This window comes from Phyllostomus hastatus, unplaced genomic scaffold (assembly GCF_019186645.2).
Source record: "Phyllostomus hastatus isolate PE091 unplaced genomic scaffold, TTU_PhHast_1.1 phas_contig_30, whole genome shotgun sequence".
NCBI lineage: Eukaryota > Metazoa > Chordata > Mammalia > Chiroptera > Phyllostomidae > Phyllostomus > Phyllostomus hastatus.
The window spans coordinates 6,421,529-6,442,510 of NW_025333841.1; the positions used below are offsets into that span (position 1 = coordinate 6,421,529).

Below are 20,982 nucleotides of genomic sequence, written 5' to 3' on the forward strand. Positions count from 1 at the left end.
AAAATCTAGTGCCTTCAAATCATATTCTTCCAGCTGATTTTTCAGATGCCTATTAGAGGATCTTGAGGGGTAGGTTTTCTGAGTCAAATAGGCAACTAACTCAAGTTTAATTCTCTTTTTAATAAGTTACTGAAAGTTTTTCCATGAATCTGAAATTATTTTTTTAATCATTCTCACCTATGGAGCGCGGGCTGGGAACCAAAGTGTCCCAGGTTCGATTCCCAGCCAGGGTACATGCCTGGGTTGCAGGCCATAACCCCCAGCAACCGCACATTGATGTTTCTCTCTCTCTCTCTCTCTCCCTCCCTTCCCTCTCTAAAAATAAATAAATAAAATCTTTAAAAAAATCATTCTCACCTTAGTTTGTTTAAAGCTACTAGCATAGGCAGAATTTTTATATGTGTTTAAATCATGAATTTAACTGTGCATTGAACAATTGAAGAAGCAAGTGGTCCAGAGCTATTAGCACAAACTTCAGAGACAAATAGGCCTCGGTTCATATCCCTAGGTTCTCTTCCCTTACTAGATGCTTGAAGTTGATATGAAGCCTTACTGCTTCTTGTGCAGAACTTGGACAAATTTACCTCAGAAGTTTGTGACAAGTATTACCTAAGATGATAAACACAAAACACTTAGAATAGTGCCTGACATATAATGAAATCCCCCAAATCGTGTTGGTAATAGTAAGTAGTATTTATGAAACTGGGGGTAGCCCAAGGACTTTTCTTTATGTTCTTTTCTACCAAATAATCTAGATCAGTGTATTTTTAGAAAAGTGAGATTTTGTGATGACCAGCAGTAAGAAGTAGAGTTTATGTGGTGATTGAGTACATATATACATAGAAGAAGCAAAAGTGTTACAGAACAATACTTTTACTGTGTACAGTGCATTCTATTCTGTTCTACTCAGTTGTATTGTATTCTGTTCTTTTCTATTCTACTCTGTTTTATTTCCTGGTCACAGCCCACTAAATAGATTTCACTACTGTCTAATGGGTCTTAGCCCTCAGTTTGTAAAAACACTTGCTAGATGAATCTGGGTGAAACAATTACCACTCTCAGAATCCCAGAGAACTGTCTTCTTCTGAATTAACACCTCTGGTAAAGGTTTGGAGCCAAAACAAATGTTCCCTGAGTTTTCTTCCCCATTAAAGTCACCTCTTAGAACAATAAATGACAGCTGCAAAGTGACTAGACACCAGTCCTCCTCATACTTTCACCCCTGGCCTGGCTTTTAGATGATGACACTCTTTCTTTTCTAGATCTTTCTAGCAAGGCAGACCAAGATGTGTGTTTGGCTTGCAGAACCAGGCATGTGTGTGGAGGGAGGGGGAGGGAGGGCTAGAGAGGGAGGGGGAGAGAGAGATTGATTGATTGATTGATTGATTGATTGATTGTAGGAATTGGGGAAGAGAGTGGAAGGACTGCCAGCTTCTCAGTTTTTCACTCTTATGTCACCAACCCATCCAGTTTCTGACAGGTTGGAGCAGAGTGCTCACTCCCTCTGGAGATGGCTGAGACAGTGAAAAACAGCCAAAGCACCAACAGTCACCAGCCCATTGCTCCACCTCCCTAGTTTGGTCCCTTCGACTTGACAGAGCCTTGGTCCAGTAAGATGATCTGACCACAGCTGGTCTCCTACACTTAGAACAAGTTGGAAGCGAGAGAACTTGGGTAAGGAATTTGGTTTCACTAAAAATAGCTACAACATAGACCCTGTGACTACCACTCCTCGGGACAGTCTGATATGAACCACACAGGGTTCATTGACCCTTGCAATCACTTTGGACTATTTGCTTTTCCTGCCTGGAGCCCTTGAAACCAGAGGGGCTTAGGGAGTTGGGGGTGCTTTGGCTCAGATAAGGACTCTTGCAAATACCAGAAACGCATGGTGATGATATGACCAAGAAGCTTCCTCCTCTAGGGAGCGCGTGACTGCTGGCACTCATAACAACAGGTCCCTTTAAGATTTTGGTCCATGGTGAGATCTTGCTTGTTCCTCACCACCAGGCCCATTGCATCTCCACTTCTAAGGTAGGTGAAATCAAACTCTTTGGGGGAAATGCTACTGGAATTGTGATGCTCTTGGGAAACCCTGGCCCAGGTTTCCTCAGCCTGGGTCAGGGAGGAAAATGTTAGGGCAGGTCATAGCTTACAAATGAAAGTCTAAGTCCACATTCCTGACACACTGATCAAGCCTCAGCAGTGTTTTGGAATTATTTCTTTTCCTTGTACTCTTCTACTCCAAAGCCAAGTTATTAGCTAGCAAGAAAGCACCTTGAGTTTTAAATTTAACCCTTCCTCAACTTCGCTGTCTATAGATGCTTTATTTTAGGTACTTCATCGTTCCTGTCCTGCTATTAATGCTAAGAATTTGAATTTGACTCAGGGCACTGGTGATCTGTTTGCCTTTTCTGCTGTACAGCAACAGAGTAATACAGACCTGCCTAGAGCAGGGATTCTTATAGGTTGGGCAGTCTCTGCAGGAGAGGGAATCCAATACAGGTACCAAAACATTTGCTTGGATTCAATTTTTCTTCCTGAAATACTGCTGTCAGGACTCATCTCTGGTTTCTAGCTTGTTTATATAGCAAGGGGCCTTCAGAGAAGGAGTTGAAATTGAAGGGGACTTGGAAAGTTCTGGGTCTGAGGTTAGGAGTCTTCTGAGACAAAAAGAAGCTGCCATGGTAGTTGGAAAGTTAAACACTAACAATTTCTTGCTTAAAGTTGACTTTTGAGACTTGCACTAAGCAAACTACTATGCCAGCATTTCAGCTTGCCAAACCAAGTTGTTTTTATGTAAATGAAGAGACATTTTAGTAACAGGTATGTTTACTTTAAATGAAAATGACAATCTCAAAATATCACATAGCTGGAGGAAACAAATCTATAGACTCAGAATCATCTGTGCCTGCTTATTTTTTTTTGATGGACTACTGACTGATACTATTTAAACATCATAATCCCTTCACTTTTTCCCCTTCACCCATCTTCAAAGTAGATGACTGTCCAAATAACATAAATTAAAATCTTAATCTTATAAGAAACATTTTGGAAGTCATATGGTCTACCTTTTATTTGAATTGGAGCATGAGTTGGAATGAGTGATCATCTGGTCTATACCTAGATTGTTGCCTCCACTTCCCCTGTGATATTTCCACTTTGAAGCCACAGCTCTATCAGCATCACATTGTACTAGCACTTTCTACTTTCCAATATTAGTTTAAGGTTCATTCATGTTGTTGCAAAGGTAAATGAAACTAGCAGATTTTCAATTATTTCCCTCATGTTGCATGTATGCAACCATATGGCATCATTAATACCAGGCAATAGTCTTACCACCCAAAAGTGTTGTCACATTTTATTGAAAGTTATTGGGAGTTTTACATGTAAATTGGGCATACGTTTTATTGAAACCCTGTAGAGAGAAAATGGTTTGCTAGAGGTTGCCTCTAAATACCACACTTGCAAAATACTTTGAACAAATGACTCCACTAACAAAATCTCCATGAACAAACAGCTTTTTAGGAATGCACTTGTTAGTAGAGCAATGATTTGTGAACTCTATTTTATGAACCATTGCCAGGCTGGCTGCCCAGGAATAACCTGGAAAGATTATTTCAAAATATAATTTCTGGGCTGCATCCCTGGAAATTCATATTCAAAAGGTCTGGGAACGGAGCCCCCAGAACCTGCACTTCTGAAAGAAATTGTGATAATTCTGATGCATAGCCAGATTTAGGCAGCACTTTGCAAGTCAAGGTCCTCCTGCTTTTGTTTTATTTGTTTGTGTCAAATCTCCCCATGAATTAAGTTCAAAATTCTTCACTTGGCATTCCCCAGGTCCTCCATGACCTAACCCTAACCCACATTTCCAATATTATTCATTATTATTCCTCTTCACCATCCCCACCCCCCAGTCAAAGTGAATTGGCCATGTTTTCTATTTTGCTTTCAGGCCTGGACACTTTGCTAATGCTGTTGCTTTTGACTGCTGCGTCCTTCCTAACTTTTCTGCCCACCCAAGCCTGCTTCATTTCTCATGGTTTGTACTTTAGTGTGCATGACTTGAAGGGCATCTTTATTTTTTAAAATATTTTTATTGATATTCTATTACAGTTGTCCGAATTTCCCCCCCTTCCCTCCTCCACCCATCCCATCCCTCCTCCCACTCCCATAGTCAATTCCCACACTGTTGTCTATGTCTGTGGGTCATTCATACATGTTCTTTGGAGGGTGTTTTTTTAAAAAATGCTGGGACTCACTTCTGGGGATTCTGATTCAGCAGGTCTGGTGTTTTTAAGCACCTCAGAGGATCTGATTCTGACCATGTTTTTAGAAACACTGCATCTACCTCAAATTTTATTGGTTTCTAAAACCACTTCTCCAAGTGTTCATGCTTCCCCACCCTAATTCTCACAGCATTTGGTTTCAGCTCTGGAATTGAAAACTTCACCCTCTACCTTTTATTTGAATTATTCCTATATATCATCATTTCCTTCACTCAACATTCACTGAGTATGTAATATAAAAAGTATATATATATACACACACACACATATATATATGTATATATATTTGTTCTTTTTTTTAACCTTTTTAATTGTTGTTCATGTACAGTTTTCTGCCCTTTTGCCCCACCCCTCTCCACCACCCTAGCCCTCCCCACTTCCCTCCCCTGCTTCCACATCCCTTGTTATTGTCCATGTGTCCTTTATAATTGTTCCTGCAATCCCTTCACCCTTCTTCCCTATAATCCCCTCTCCAACCCCTCTTGTCACTATCAGCCTGTTCTCTATTTCACTGTCTTTGGTTATATTTTGCTTGCTTGTTTGTTTTGTTAATTAGGTTCCTGTTAAAGGTGAGATCATATGGTATTTGTCTTTCACTGCCTGGCTTATTTCGCTTAGCATAATGCTCTCCAGTTCCACCCATGCTGTTGCAAAGGGTAGGAGCGCCTTCTTTCTGGTGCATAGAATTCCATTGTGTAAACGTACCATAGTTTTATGATCCACTCATTTACTGATGGGCACCTAGGTTCCTTCCAGCACTTGGTATTGTAAATTGTAAATCTCCTCTACTATGAACATTGGGGTGCATAGGTTCTTTTGGATTGGTGTTTCAGGGTTCTTAGGATATAATCCCAGCAGTGGAATTGCTGGGTCAAAAGGCAGATCCATTTTTAGTTTTCTGAGGAAATTCCACACTGTTTTCCATAGTGGTTGTACCAATCTGCAATCCCACCAATAGTGCACTAGGGTTCCTTTTTCTCCACAACCTCTCCAACACTTGTTGTTTGTTGCTTTGTTTATGGTGGCCATTCTCAATGGTGTGAAGTGGTATCTCATTGTGGTTTTAATTTGCATCTCTCTGATGGCTAGTGATGCTGAGCATCCTTTCATATGTGTCTGGGCCCTCTGTATGTCCTCTTTGGAGAAGTGTCTGTTCAAGTCCTTTGCCCTCTTTTTAACTGGGCCACTTGGCTTCTTAGAGTGGAGTTGTGTGAGTTCTTTATGCATTTTGGAGATCAAACCCTTGTCTGAGGTATCATTGGCAAATATGTTTTTCTATATGGTTGGTTCTCTTTTTATTTTAATCTTGTTTTCTTTAGCCATGCAGAAGCTTTTTTATTTTGATGAGATCCCATTTGTTTATTCTTTCCTTAATGTCCCTTGCTCTAGAGGACATATCAGTGAAAATATTGCTGCATGGAATATCTGAGATTTTCCTGCCTGTGTTCTCTTCTAGGACTTTAATGGTGTCATGACTTATATTTATATCTTTTATCTACCTTGAATTTATTTTTGTGTATACTGTAAGTTGGTGCTCGAGTTTCATTTTCTTTTTTGCATGTAGCTGTCCAACTCTCCCAACACCATTATTTCAAGAACCCCAGCTTCTTGGCAGAAGGGTCTCTGTCTATTTCTCTCTGTAAACACCTTGGGCATGAATGTGCAGTGTGTCGATGGGCATGGTGAAGCTTAAATCCCTCTTTGATAGATGAAGCTTTATTTTTCCCTAAAAGATGTGGATGTGAGGCAGCTTCTATCTCCATGCCCAAAATGGGATTTGTGTCTAAATGAGATTTAGACACAAGAGTGGGATCTGAGAAGCCTTCTGTTGTTGGGCAATCTCAGCACGCAGTGATGACTGGATTCTAGGTAGTCTTGTGGCTTAGGCAGGATGGAAAGCACCTGGCATTTCTGAATACAGTTGTTCTGATATAAAGGAGGGATGAACACCATGAAGGAAGTGGGAAGAGCAGAGGAAGGGCAGGGGACATTGGGTGATGGGGATTTGCAGGGTCTTCCCTTGGGACTGACTTCCCTGATTTGCCTGACCTGGTATAATAACTGCAATCATTCTGAAATTGTCTGTGATTGAAATGTTGTCGCTCTTTAGTTATTTTTAATTTTATGTATATCCATAGAATGTGTAATTATATAAAATATATTCAATAACCCATATTACTAGCCTAATATGTACCTTTCAATATTTCTAATGTCATAATTACAAAAACCATACATATGTACAGATACATGCATCTATATTTTGTATTATAGATTATTTTACAGAAATTATATCTGGTTACTCACACTTTTCTGCATGTTACAAGAAAATTCTTGCCATTTACTAGCTGTGGACATTAGGGCTTCAGTTTCCTCATCTAGAAAATGAGGTTGATAATAATACCTATCTCATAGGGTTGCTGTGAGAATTCAATGAGTTGAAATACATACAGCACTTAAAACAGTGCTATATATGAGTGTTTGCTGTTTATGTCATTACTATTATAGTCATTCAACAAAACCTATGAGTAGGCTGAAGTTGCTTAATTTCCATGCACCTGCAGCTGCACAGAATTTTGTTATATAGATGGAGAATGATTTATTCAAACATATGACTTTCAGTGGACATTCACTTTACTTCCATTTTAAAAAATATTGTATTTTTTCCATTATCACTTAATCCCTTAAACCCTTTTTTGTTACTAAAAAGCAGCACTGCAATATGCACCTTTGTATATATATACCTTACATGCCCTTGCTTTTCTTGCTTTGAGACAGATCCCCAGGAATGGAGTAGCTGGGTTGAAGAGTGTATATATATTGTTTTAATTTCATTATATGTTACCCTTTGCTTTCTAAAAATCATGTAGCAAATGCACAATTCCACTAGCAATGTATGCTTATATACCAATTCCTGCAATCCAATCAACAGTTGATCTAACTGTTCTTTTAATATTTTAACAGTCCCATTGGGTCAAAATGGCATCTCATCCTTATTTTAACTTGAGATTCTCTGGGCACTCAGGAGACTGTGAAAACTGTTGGCAGGTGAGAATTCTGCTGAACCAAAAATAAAATTAAAATTTTAATGGTATTTAAAACTAAAAAAAAGAGCCCTGGCTGATGTGGCTCAGTGGATTGAGCACTGGCCTGTGAACCATAGGGTCGCTGGTTCAATTCCTAGCCAGGGCACATGCCTGGGTTGTGGGCCAGGTCCCCAGTAGGGGACATGAGAGAGGCAACCACACATTGATGTTTCTCTCCCTCCCGTCCTCTCTTTCTAAAAATAAATAAATAAAATCTTTAAAAAGAAAGAAAAAGAAAAATGTGTTTGTCTTTTGAATTTGCTTTTCTGTAAAGTGATGTTTTATATCCTTTGCCTTTTTTTAATGGGATTTTTTCCTTGTTGATTTGTAAGAGATCATTGTATATTAATTATATCTATAATCCTCCTCATTTGTTGTCTGTATGCAGCTATGATTTCAATTTCTTTTTTATTCATTTTAATTATTTTACCTTGTGCCAAAGTTTTGAAAAATTGTATATATTGAAATTTATTTTATGACCTTTCAGTTTTGAGGATTGGTCAAGATAGTCTCCCCACTCCTAGGTTGTACATATAGTATCTTAGAGTTTTTTTGCAAGATTTTTTACTGTTATTATATTTAAATATGTCTTTATCTAGAAACTATTTGATTTTTGGTGTAAAATGGAGATCCAATATTATATTCTTTGAAATTAATAGTCAGTTGCATCCATATTATTCATTAATGATCTATTTTTTTCCATTGAAATGAAGAATCATCTTTGCCATACATTAAATAAGTATTGGGATTAAATTCTGCATTCTCTATTTTATTCTTCTGACCTAATTGCCTGTTATTTTTATGACACTATCATAGTTTAGCTTAATTATGGTAACTTTAGGGTATATTCTGATATTTGGTTAAGATATTTCTTATTATTCTTATTTTTCATGACTATTCTAAGGGTTTTATTCTTCCATATAAGTATTAAGATTATGTATATAAATCCCCACTTTTCTTTAAAGAGTTTATTTACTTATTTTTCTAGACAGAGGGGATGGAGTGAAAAAGAGAGGGAGAGAAACATCAATGTGTGGTTGCCTCTCACACTCCCCCTACTGGGGACCTGGCCTGCAACCCAGGCATGTGCACTGACTGGGAATTGAACTGGGGACCTTTTGATTCACAGGCGGGTGCTCAATCCACTGAGCCACATCAGCCAGGGCTAAATCCCCACTTTTCATTTCAAAAATAATATTGGGAGTTTAAATCATAATTTTTTAAAAGATTTTATTTATTCATTTTTACATAGAAGGGAAGAGAAGGAGAGAAATATCAATGTGTGGTTGCCTCTCCTCTGCCCCATACTGGGGACCTGGCCCACAACCCAGGCATGTGCCCCAACTGAGAATGGAATTGGCGACCCTTTGGTTTGAAGCCCGTGCTCAATCCACTGAGCTACACCAGCCAGGGCTAAATCATAATTTTAAAAGTAATATTAATTTTGGTAAAATTTAAATTTTATAATACAAAGTCCTATGATTCTGTCATTCATTCTTTTTTTTTCAGATTTGACTTTAGTCCTTTAGTAAGCTATTGCAGTTTTCTTCATACTGACCCAATGCTTTTCTAGTTAAATTTATTCCTGTGTATTATATAATTTTTATTATCGTGAATATAATATTTCCCATTTTTATTTCTTGGTGTTGATTGCTTGAATAGAGAAACACTATTTCTTTTGTATAGTAATTTTGTATTATTTACCATACCACATTCTCTAAATAGGTTTCACTGATTTTACAAGAGTGTTTTGTTTGATTAGCTGTACAAATATACCATTAGCAGACAAAGAAATAGATGTCTTTTCTGATGTTTATACTAGTTAATTCTTTTTCTTCTTTTCTTTCTTTCTTTTTTGGTCTTTTTTTGTAAGCTAGAATCTCCAAGGCAATGTTGAGTAATAATAGGGATAAGAAGCTTTCCTGTCTTCTGAATTTGATTTGAAGAAGTCAGCATTTTGCCTTTTAGGATAATATTTGACATCTGCCTTTGGTAAATAGTCTGTATTATTTTAGGAAATTTTCTTATAATCCTATTTAACTTAGAAATGTATTGAGAATACAGTTGAGTTTTATCAGTTGACTTATAAGCACTTCTTGATATCATTATTCATATGGCTCTCCTCTTTAATTTATTGATGTAATGAATTATGTTAATAGATTTGCTGATATTGAACTTCCTTTGCATTTCCAAATGTAATCCTGTATGTCAGTTAGTAATTTATGTGAAATAAATCAGCTAATATCTCGGTGGCTTCAAAAACAACAATTTGTTATCGCTCATATTAGTTGGGGCCTGGCCGATCTTGCCTGGGCTGGGCTGAGTGACATTGCTTGTCACTATAGTCCTGTTGCTCTGTTGGGGCTGCTTTGCTTCAGGTTGTGATGGCTAGAAGGGCTCTGCCACAGGGAACTCTTTGGGGCCTGCAGGCTAGTCAGGCTAGTCTCAAGGTGACTGGCTGCCAGAACCATAGGACAGAAGGTAGAAATGTATAAGGAAGGCCTTAGCTGGCAAATGGCACATTTCCACCTCATTTTATTCACTCAAATGAAACATTTGGCTGATTCCAAAATTAAGGGGCAGGGAAATGTATACCAGACAAGTATTTATGGCAGGAACTCCAAAATCTCATGGAAGAAAATTGCTAGGTACTAGGAGGGGGAAAGAATTGGGGTCAATGCTATAATCCACCATGCATTTATGTAGCCATAATTTTACTTTATTGAAAGACAGCTGGATTATATTTGGAGGAATGTTTTATTCAAAATTTTAGCATCTCTCTCTCTATATTTTTAAATAATATTTTACTTATTTTTAGAGAGAGGGGAAGGGAGAGAGACATAGAAGGAGAGAAACATTGATGTACCAGAGATACTTTAGTCGCCTCTCGCACACCTACAACCAGGTACCTGGCCCACCACCCAGTCATGTACTCTGACTGGGAATCGAACCAGCATCCTTTATATTCACAGGTCAGCACTCAATCCACTGAGCCACTCCAGCCAGGGTAGCATCTATATTTTTTTAAATAACATTTATATATTTCTCTTTTGTAGCCTCCTTTGTAGGTTTGGATATTGGATTTGGATTAGCTTCATAAAAAGTAATTAAGGGGGTTACCAGTGACCTGCTTTGCAGATGACCCCAGCAGCTTTTGCCATTAAAGAAATCAATGGCTCTGGCTGGTGTGGCTCAGTGGATTGAGCATGGGCCTGCAAAGCAAAGGGTCACTGGTTTGATTCCCAGTCAGGGCACATGCCTGGGTTGTGGGCTAGGTCCCCAGTAGGGGGTGTGTGAGAGGCAACCACGCATTGATGTTTTTCTCCCTCTATTTCTCCTTCCTTTACCCTCTCTCTGAAAATAAATAAATTAAATCTTAAAGAAAAAAAAAGAAATCAATGACTAGCAAAACCATTGCAGACACTCCCTGTAGATTTCACTGCACTTTTGCCCCACGGGTATTTTCATTCACTGACACCAGCCATCTGAGTCCCCCTCAGTTCCCTTCCCCTTGCTACTGCTTGAACCTCAAACCCAAACCCTCATCTACAGCAGCAACCGGCCTAGGACTCTTCAGCTGCATAAGTGCACCACTCAAACCTATACCCCCACAGCTGGACCACGCCACTATGTGCACTCTCAGGGCTAGACCCTCCAGCTGTGTATTTGCATGCTGCCAATCCAGCAGCCATCACCAGATTCCAATGCCATGCAATGGCAAGATCTTAACATTTACAGAAGTGCGTGCTGATAGCCAAGACCCCCACATAATCTTGTGAGCCTGGGTCTTGCCTTGTGTCCTATCACTGGACTGAACCACTGGGCTTACCTGAAGCTAGATGCTCCAGCTGTGCACCTGCATGCCCCGAGCCTGACTCTCAACAATGGCCTTGTGTACTATGTGCATGCCCATGGGGAGATCATGCAGCAACAGAAATGCAGAATATTCCATCCAGCAAGAGCAGAATATATTCTTTCAAGTGCACAAGGAAAATTCCTAAGGATAGATGATAAGTTGTATCACAAAACAAATCTCAGCAAATTTTAAAAGACTGAAATTATATCAAGTATCTTTTCCAACCATAATTGTATGAAACTGGAAATTAATGACAGGCAGATAACTGAAAAATTCACAAATATGTGGAAATTAAACAACACATACCTGAACAATCAATAGAACCAAAGATGAAATTTAAAAAAAAATCTTGAAACACACAAAAATGGAAAACAGCATAAGAAAACTTATGGGATGTAGTAAAAACAGTACTAAGGGGAAAGTGTATAGCAATAAATGTTTACATTTTAAAAACCACCAATGCCAAATAAACCACCTAACTTAACACCTCATGGAACTAGAAAAAACAAGAACAAACCAAGCCCAAACTGAGCAGAAGGAAAGAGATAACAAAGATCAAAGCAGAAATAAATGTAATAAAGGAAAAAAAGTAGAAAAAGGTCAATGATAACTAAAAGTTGGTTTTCTGAAAAGTTAACAAAACTGACAAACCTTTAAGTAGACTACTAAGAGAAAAAGAGAGGCAACCAAAAAATAAACATATAAATGAAAGAGGAAACATTACACTCTATATCACAGAAATACAAAGGATCATCAGAGACCACTATGGCCAATTATATTGCAATAAATTGGATGACCTACAAGAAATGGATAAATTCCTAGAAGCATATTATCAAGTCTGAATCATGAAGAAATAGGAAATCTGAACAGACCAGAAAGAAGTAAGGATATTGAATCAGTAACCAAAAACTTCCCAGCTGAGGAAAGCTCTGGATCAGATGGCTTCACAGGTGAATTCTAGAAAACATTTAAAGAAAAATTAATGCTGAATCTTCTCAATTTTTTTCCAAAAAAACAGAATAGAAGGGAATACTCCCAAACATATTTTATGAGGCCAGTATTACCCTGATATACCAAACCCAGGTAAGGATACCACAAGAAATAATAAGTACTCCTGATGAATATAGATGCAACAATTCTCAACAAAATACCAGCAAAGTGAAATCAGTGCATTAAAAGAATCATATACAATGATTGAGTGGGATTTATCCCATGGATGGTTCAACATACAAATCTATAAATGTGATTCACTACATTAATAAAATGAAAGACTAAAGTCATATGATCATCTCAATAGATATGGAAAAAGCAATTGACAAAATTTAATATCCTTTCATGATAAAAAACCTCCCAACAAATTGTGTATAGAAAAAACATACCTCAACATAATAATGGTCACATATGACAAATTTAGAGCTAACATCATACTCAGAGGTAAAAGGTTGAAAGCTTTTTCTCTAAGATCAAGAGCAAGGCAAGTGTGTCTACTCTCACCACTTCTATTCAACATAGTACTGGGAGTCCTAGTCAGAGCAATTGAGCAAGAAAAACAAATAAAAGGCATCCATATAAGAAAGGAAGAAGTAAAATTGTCTCTGCTGATGACATGATCTTCTATATAGAAAATTCTAAAGATCACCAAAGAACTGTTAGAATTAATAAGTGAATTCAGTAAATTTTCAGGATACAAAATCAATATATAAAAATCAGTTGCATTTCTATACATAAACAATGAACTATGTGTAAAAGAAATAAAGAAAACCATCCCATTTACAATAGCATCAAAAAGAATAAAATGCTTTGGAATAAATTTAACCAAGCAAGTGAAAGATCTATACACCAAAAACTGTAAGAGACCCTGATGAAAAAAGTTGAAAAAGACAACAATAAATAGAAAGACATCCTTGCTGTGGCTGGCATGGCTCAGTGGATTGAGTGCTGGCCTGCAAACCAAAGGGTCGCTGGTTTGATTCCCAGTCAGGGCACATGCCTGAGCTGTGGGCCAGGTCCCCAGTAAGGGGTGCTCAGGAGGCAACCGCACATTGATGTTTCTCTCCCTCTCTTTCTCCCTCCCTTCCCTACTCTAAACATAAATAAATAAAACATTTTTTAAAAGAAACACATCCTATATTTATGGATCATGTTGAGGTATGCTCCCTTTATTCCCACTTTGCTGAGTGTTTTTATCATAAATGGGGGCTGGATTTTATTGAATGTTTTTCCTGCATCTATTAATATAATCATGTGATTTTTGTCCTTCATTTTGTTTATGTGATGTATTACCTTTATTGATTTGTGAATATTGTACCATCCTTGCATCCCTGGGATGAATCCCACTTGATCATGGCATATGATCTTTTTAATGTATTTCTGAATCCAGATTGCCAATATTTTGTTGAGGATTTTAGCATCTATGTTGATCAGAGATAGTGGTCTGTAGTTTTATTTATTTGTTGTATCTTTACCTGATTTTGGAATTAGGATGATGTTGGTGTCATAAAAAAGTTTGAGAGTCTTTCCTCTTCTTGAATTTTTTTGGGGTAGTTTGAGAAAGATAGAGGCTAGTTCTTTCTTACATGTTTTGGTAAAATTCACCTGTGAAGCCATGTAGTTCAGGGCCTTTGTGTGATGGGAATTTTTTGATTACTGCTTCAATTTCACTTGTTGTTGTCAGCCTATTAAAGCTTTCTGCTTCTTCTTGATTCAGTTTTGGTAGACTGTGTTTCTAGAAATTTGTCCATTTCACCCAGGTTGTCCAATTTCGTGGTATCTAGTTGTTCATAGTTTTTTTCTTACAATCTTTGTATTGTCATGGTTTCAGTTGTAACTTCTCCTCTTTCATTTCTGATTTTGTTTATTTGGGTCCTCTCTCTTTTTTTCTTGATGAATCTGGTTAAAGGTTTTTCACTTTTGTTTATCTTTTCAAAGAACCAGCTCAGAGAAGTTAATATTATTGAAATGTTCATACTTTCCAAGACTATCTATAGATTCAACACCGTTCCCATCAAAAGTTAAGTGGCATTTTTCACAGAAAGAAAAGCAATTCTAAAATTTGTAGGAACTACAGGATAGCTAAAGCAATCTTGAAAAAGATGAAAGCTGGAGACCTCACAAGTTCTTATTTCAAATTATATTGCAAAGTTACAGTAATCAAAACAGTATGGTAGTAACATAAAAACAGACACAGACTATTGGGACAGAATTGAGAGGCCACAAGCAGACAAGAATGCTCAATCTAAAAAGAATATTCTCTTTAATGAATGGTGTTGGGAAAACTGAATATCCACATTAAAATAATGAAATTGGACCCCTATCTTACACTACTCATAAAAATTAAACCAAAATGGATTAAGGATTCAAACATAAGGCCTCATACCATAAAACTTCTAGAAGAAGATATAAGGAAAAATCTCCTAGATATTGGTCTTGGCCATAATTTTCTGGATATAATACCAAAATCATAGGAAAGAAAATAAAAAATCAGTAAGTGAGACCATATCAAATTAAAACTCCTTTGCACAGCAAAAGAAACAATCAACAAAATGAAAAAGCAACCTATAGAATGGGAGAGAAATATTTTCAAATCATTTAAGTAGTTAATATATAAAATATATAAAGAACTTACACAACTTAATAGCAAAGAATAAATAAATAAAATCTGATTAAAAGGTGGGCAAAGGACCTGGATATATATTTTTTCACAGAAGATATATAAATGTCCAACAAGTACATGGGAAGGTATTCAACATCCCTAATCATCAGGGAATTGCAAATCAAATCCACAATGTGATATCACTTCACAACTATTACAATGAGTGTAATAAAAAAGCCAAGAAATAAAAAGTGCTGGTGAAGATGTGGAGAAAAGGAGCCCTGGTGTACTGCTGTGGGAATGTCCACTGGTGCAGTCACTATAAAAATAGTATTGAGGGTCTTCAAAAAATTAAAAATAGAGCTGAACATAGAAAAAATAGATTGAACATAGGCCTGCAAATCACAGGGTCACTGGTTCAATTCCCAGTCAGGGCACATGCCTGGGTTGTGGACCAGGTCCTCAGAAGGGGTCACACAACAGGCAACCACACATAGATGTTTCTCTCCCTCTTTCTCCCTCCCTTCCCCTTTCTAAAAATAAAATCTTTAAAAAAGATGTGAGATATACATATATGTATGTATACATACACACACAGTGGAATGTTAGTCATCCATAAAAAGAATGAAATCTTGCCATTTTTTACAATGTGGATGGACCTTTATGGCATTAGACTAAGTGAAGTAAGTCAGAGACAGACAGACAAATACTGTATGATGTCACTTGTATGTAGAATCTGAAAACATTAAGCTCATAGAAACAGAGAGAAGAATGATGGTTGCCAGGCTAAATGGAAATATGTTGGTCAAAGAGCACAAATGTTCATTTATAAGATAAATAAGTTCCAAGGATCTAATGTACTGTGTGATGATATAGTTAAGTATTGCATACTTGAATATTGCTATGAGAGTAGAGGTTAAATATTCTCACTTGTCCTACAACAACAACAAAATGGTAATTATGTGAGGTGATGGGTGTGTTAACTAACTTTATTTTGGTAAACATTTCTCAATATATACGTGTATCAAATCATCATATTGAACACCCTTAAAGGTACACAATGTCATGTGTCAATTATATCCCAATAAAGCTAGAAAAAAAAAGATTCAGGGGCTTCCCTTCATCCTTATGGTCTGGGATAGTTTAAATGACATTGAAATTACTTGTTTTTTTTTTAAGTTGAAATAAAACAGATGAACCAATATGTTATTTTATGTTATTTTATTTTATTTTTATTTTATTTATTTTTTATTTTATTTTCATTGTTGTTCAAGTACAGTTTTCTGTCTTTTACTCCTATCTCAGCCCAACTCCCAGCCCTCCCCAACTCCCTCCCATTTCTACCCCCCTAGTTTTTGTCCAAGTGTCCTTTATATTAGTTCCTGCAAACCCTTCCCCTTTTCCCCTGAAATTCCCTCCCCTCACCCCTCTGAACACTGTCAGACTGTTCTCTATTTCAGGGTCTTTGGTTATATTTTTCTTGCTTGTTTATTTTGTTGTTTAGGTTCCTGTTAAAGGTGAGATCATATGGTATTTGTCTTTCACTGCCTGGCTTATTTCACTTAGCATAATGCTCTCCAGTTCCACCCATGCTGTTGCAAAGGGTAGGAGCTGCTTCTTTCTTGCTGGTGTATAGAATTCCATTGTATAAATGTACCATAGTTTTATGATCCATTCATTTACTGATGGGCACTTGGGTTGCTTCCAGCACTTGGCTATTGTAAATTGTGCTGCTATGAACATTGGGGTACAAAGGTTCTTTTGTATTGGTGTTTCAGGGTTCTTAGGTTATAATCCTAGCAGTGGAATTGTTGGGTCAAAAGGCAGATCCATTTTGAGTTTTCTGAGAAAATTCCATACTGTTTTCCATAGTGGTTGTACCAGTCTGCAATCCCACCAACAGTGCACCAGGGTCCCTTTTTCTCCACAATCTCTCCAACACTTGTTTGTTGCTTTGTTCATAGTGGCCATTTTCAATGGTGTGAAGTGGTATCTCATTGTGATTTTAATTTGCATCTCTCTGATAGCTAGCGATACTGAGCATCTTTTCATGTGTCTCTGGATCCTCTGTATGTCTTCCTTGGAGAAGTGTCTGTTCAAGTCCTTTGCCCATTTTTTAATTGGGTTGCTTGTCTTTCTAGAGTGGAGTCATGTAAGTTCTTTATATATTTTGGAGATTAAACCCTTTTCTGAAGCATCATTGGCAAATATGCTTTTCCATATGGTTGGTTCTCTTTTTATTTTAATCTTGTTTTCTTTAGCCATGCAGAAGCTTTTTATTTTGATGAAATCCCATTTGTTTATTGTTTCCTTTATGTCCCTTGCTCTAGGGGACATATCAGTAAAAATGTTGCTGCGTGAAATATCTGAGGTTTTCCTGCCTATGTTCTCCTCTTGGACTTTAATGGTGTCATGGCTTATATTTAAATCTTTTATCCACCTTGAATTTATTTACTTTGTGTATGGTGTAAGTTGGTGGTTGAGTTTCATTTTTTTGCATGTAGCTGTCCAGTTCTCCCAACATCATTTGTTGAGGAGGCTATTTTTACTCCATTTTATGTTGCTGCCCCCTTTGTTGAATATTAATTGACCAGAGAGACTTGGATTTATTTCTGGGCTCTCTGTTCTGTTCCATTGGTCCATGTGCCTGTTTTTATGCTAGTACCAGGCTGGTTTGATCACAGTGGCCTTGTAATACAGTTTGGTATCAGGTATTGTGATCCCTCCTACTTTGCTCTTCTTTCTCAAAATTTCAGCAGCTATTCAGGGTCATTTATGGTTTCATATAAATTTTTGAAGTGTTTGTTCTATGTCAGTGAAATATGCCAATAGTACTTTAATAGGTATTGCATTTAATGTGTAAATTGCTTTGGGTAGTATGGACATTTTGATGATATTAATTCTTCCAGTTCATGAACACAGTATGTTTCCATTTGTTTGTGTCTTTCTTGATTTCTTTCTTCAGTGTTGTGTACTTTTCTCAATACAGATCTTTTACTTCCTTGGTTAGGTTTATTCCTAGGTATTTTATTTTTCTTTTTGCTATATAAAATGGGATTTTTTCTTTATTTCTGCTTCTGATGTTTCATTGTTGGTATACAAAAATGCCTTTGATTTCTGGATATTGACTTTGTATCCCACTCTTTTGCCAAATTCATTTATTAGGTTGAGCAGTCTTTTGGCTGAGTCTATGAACCAATATGTTATGACTACTTTTTTAACAGAACTATTTAATTCACCTTTCCAATCTCTTTTTTGATAATTAACCTATTTGATACTTCTTGTCAGGTTAATTTTGGTTCCTAAAAAATCATTTTTCTCTATGTTTTCAAATTTGCTGCTGTAGAGTTTAATGTAATATCATGTTATAATTATTTAATTCTTGGTGTGTACTTCCTCCCTTCCCATTTTGTCAATATTTATTCTTTCTTTTCCCTTAATCAGTCTTGCAAGAGGGTTATCTGTTTTGTCTTCTCAAAGAACAATTTTTCATTATTTCTTAATTCCAGCTTCTTTATTGTTAAAACCTTTTCCAAGTGGTTTTCCCAAATATCTTAAGATGAATACTAAGTTCCTTTACCTTTTCATTTTTGTTTGTTAATATTGAAGACATTTAAGAATGTAATTTTTTTTCTGAGTACAGCGTTCATTATGCTAGATAGGTTTCAGAATAAATTTGTCTTTTTTACTGCTTTATAGATTGTAATTTCACTTTTGACCCAGTGGTGTTCTAGCAGTGTATTTCTTAACTTTCAATGTTATTTTGTCATCTTTTAAATTATTTATTTAAATTCTATCACTGTTATACTCAGAAAATCTCTCTTGTAGTATCTGTTGAGAAAATTACTTCCTTTCCCTCTGTCTCTTCCATCTTCTTCTAGAAGACTTACCATTCTCCAGGATCTACAAGTCTCATATATTTTCCTTCCTGATTTCCCTCTCCTGGTATTTTTGACTTGGTACTCTGTGACTCTTCTTCCACTTGATCTTCAAGGTCACTATTTTGGGTCTCAGCAGTGATCACCCTCTTATTCAGTTCATCTACTGAACTCTTTCTTTGAGGAATCATATTTTGTAGTTCCAGAAAGTCTCTTTTTATGCTGCACATGAATCTTTGTATATGTTCTATTTTGCTGTTATTACTGTTATTGTTCAAGTTATCATTTGTCTGTCCAATCAGTTTATTTTTTTAGACATGCGTTGCCTACTCAACTTTCCTCTGGTTGCATGGCTGAACTTGCACAGTTGGCTATATACTATTTTGTTGTCAGCCTATCAGGGTCAGCTCACTATGAAAGAGATCTTTGAGAGCTCCTCCAAGTGCTAGTGGACCCTCAAATGGTGGGAATGAAGTACCTGAAGGCAGCCACCCTCTTCCAAGGTCTCCTTGCCTCTTCCTTCCTTAATTGACCTGGTCTGCTGCTTTAGTTCACTCTTTCTTGACCCCTTGGGGATGTAGGAGTGTGAAGAAATGGTCTGATATTATTTCCCCAACCTCTTGGTTATCCTTGTGCTGGAATTTTCTGGTCCTGGGTCCAGACTTTGCTCAGCACTAAAGAGAAAGCTCAGGAACAATTCTTTCTTTCTTTTTTAAGAAAGAGCTAATTTATTTATTTACTTTTAGAGAGAGGGGAATGGAAGGAGAAAGAGATGGAGAGAAACATCAATGTGTGGTTGCCTCTCATGTGCCCCCTACTGGGGACCTGGCCTGCAACTCAGGCATGTGCCCTGACTGGGAATCGAACTGGCCACCCTTTTGTTCACAGGCCTGCACTCAGTCCACTGAACTACACCAGCCAGGGTGAGAACATTTCTTTCTCCTGAAACTCCCACAATGTCTAGGACCTCACTCACATGCAGTTCTTCTCCATAGGCTTTAGTAGCTATTTAGCTGAGGATGGGTAAGCAGCCAGGAACTAGGAATGGGAAACAACTCATGAATTAGGTTATCATCTTCCAAAAATCTTCTGTGGTTTATGAAGGAAAAAAAAGGGGGCCTTTATGTGACTGGACCTTAGTTACATGATTTCCCAGGGCGTCACTTTATAGTAACACTTGACTGGCAGTGAGGTTCCAGGTGGGGTGGAATCTGTATCAGTATGTGTATAGCATGAAAATATTGCCATAAAAGATGTTTTAAATATACAATATGCTCATACAACTTGGGAGGATCTAGGAGAGTGAAGGTTGAGAAGGTTCATACAAGAGGATCAAACATATGTCTCTAATGACTTCAACTGGAAGCATTGGGGGTGAGGAAGCCAGATCTCACCCCAATGAATTCTGAAAAGGCATCAGGTCTAGCTGCAAAAGGTGACCAGGGAGTAGGAGCTCATAGAGAGATCTGTTAGGCCATGTGGGCTGTTACAGCCTTCTGATAATAATGACTTCTAATGGCTTTACTCCCACCTTCCAAGACTTCAATGAGTTTCTCTCAGCAGCAAACTCAAACCTGAAGCCACATAAGGAAGTGTCTTCTGGGTAACCTGATTTCTGGCCTTTTTCAGAAGTGGCAGTAGTAGCTGAGCTGACAACAGACATTCTATCACTGTGCCCCAGCTGGAAAACCAAAGTGTAGCAATACAGGATTATTGGTAGGGCTAAACTGGTCCCTGGAGAGGACTTCTGGGTACTGGGTCCCAATAGCATAGATCTCTTGACTGGCATAGTTTAATTTTGGTCTCAGAGTTATCTTCCTTGCTAACACCAAAGCCAGACCATCACTTACTGACTAGTCATGCATTTTTTGAGAATCATCTGGTCCACGCCAACCAGTGCCAAGACTGTTAGGTAAGTCTTCTTGACTGTGTCAGCATATGGCAGTACAAAGTGCATAGCATTTTGCTACAGAAAGACCTGGGTTCACATCTTGCTAGTGCTATTTACTGACTCTGGGAACCTGAGTGATAAAATGATCCTTTCCAGCCTTTTTCAGTATTTATAGATGAAGGGTGACAATATATATTTTTTGTCAAAAGTACAGTTTATATTCAATATTATTTTATATTAGTTTTGTGCATACAGTATAGGTGGTTAGATAATCATATACTTTACAAAGTGTTCCCCCCAATATTTCCAGTATCCACCTGGTACCATATGTAGTTATCGCAATATTATTGACTATATTCCCAATGCTGTACTTTCTATTTCCATAACTAT

General features: G+C 37.3%; 1 protein-coding gene across 1 annotated transcript in view; it reads left to right on the plus strand.

Annotated features, from left to right (window-relative positions):
• Positions 1-1,748: 1,748 nt before the first annotated feature.
• FGF13 (fibroblast growth factor 13) overlaps positions 1,749-20,982 on the plus strand; it is a 528,114-nt gene continuing 508,880 nt past the window's right edge. Inside the window, exon 1 of the mRNA XM_045839428.1 lies at positions 1,749-2,034. The gene's annotated coding sequence lies outside the window, so the exon portion shown is untranslated. The remainder of the gene's footprint in view (positions 2,035-20,982) is intronic.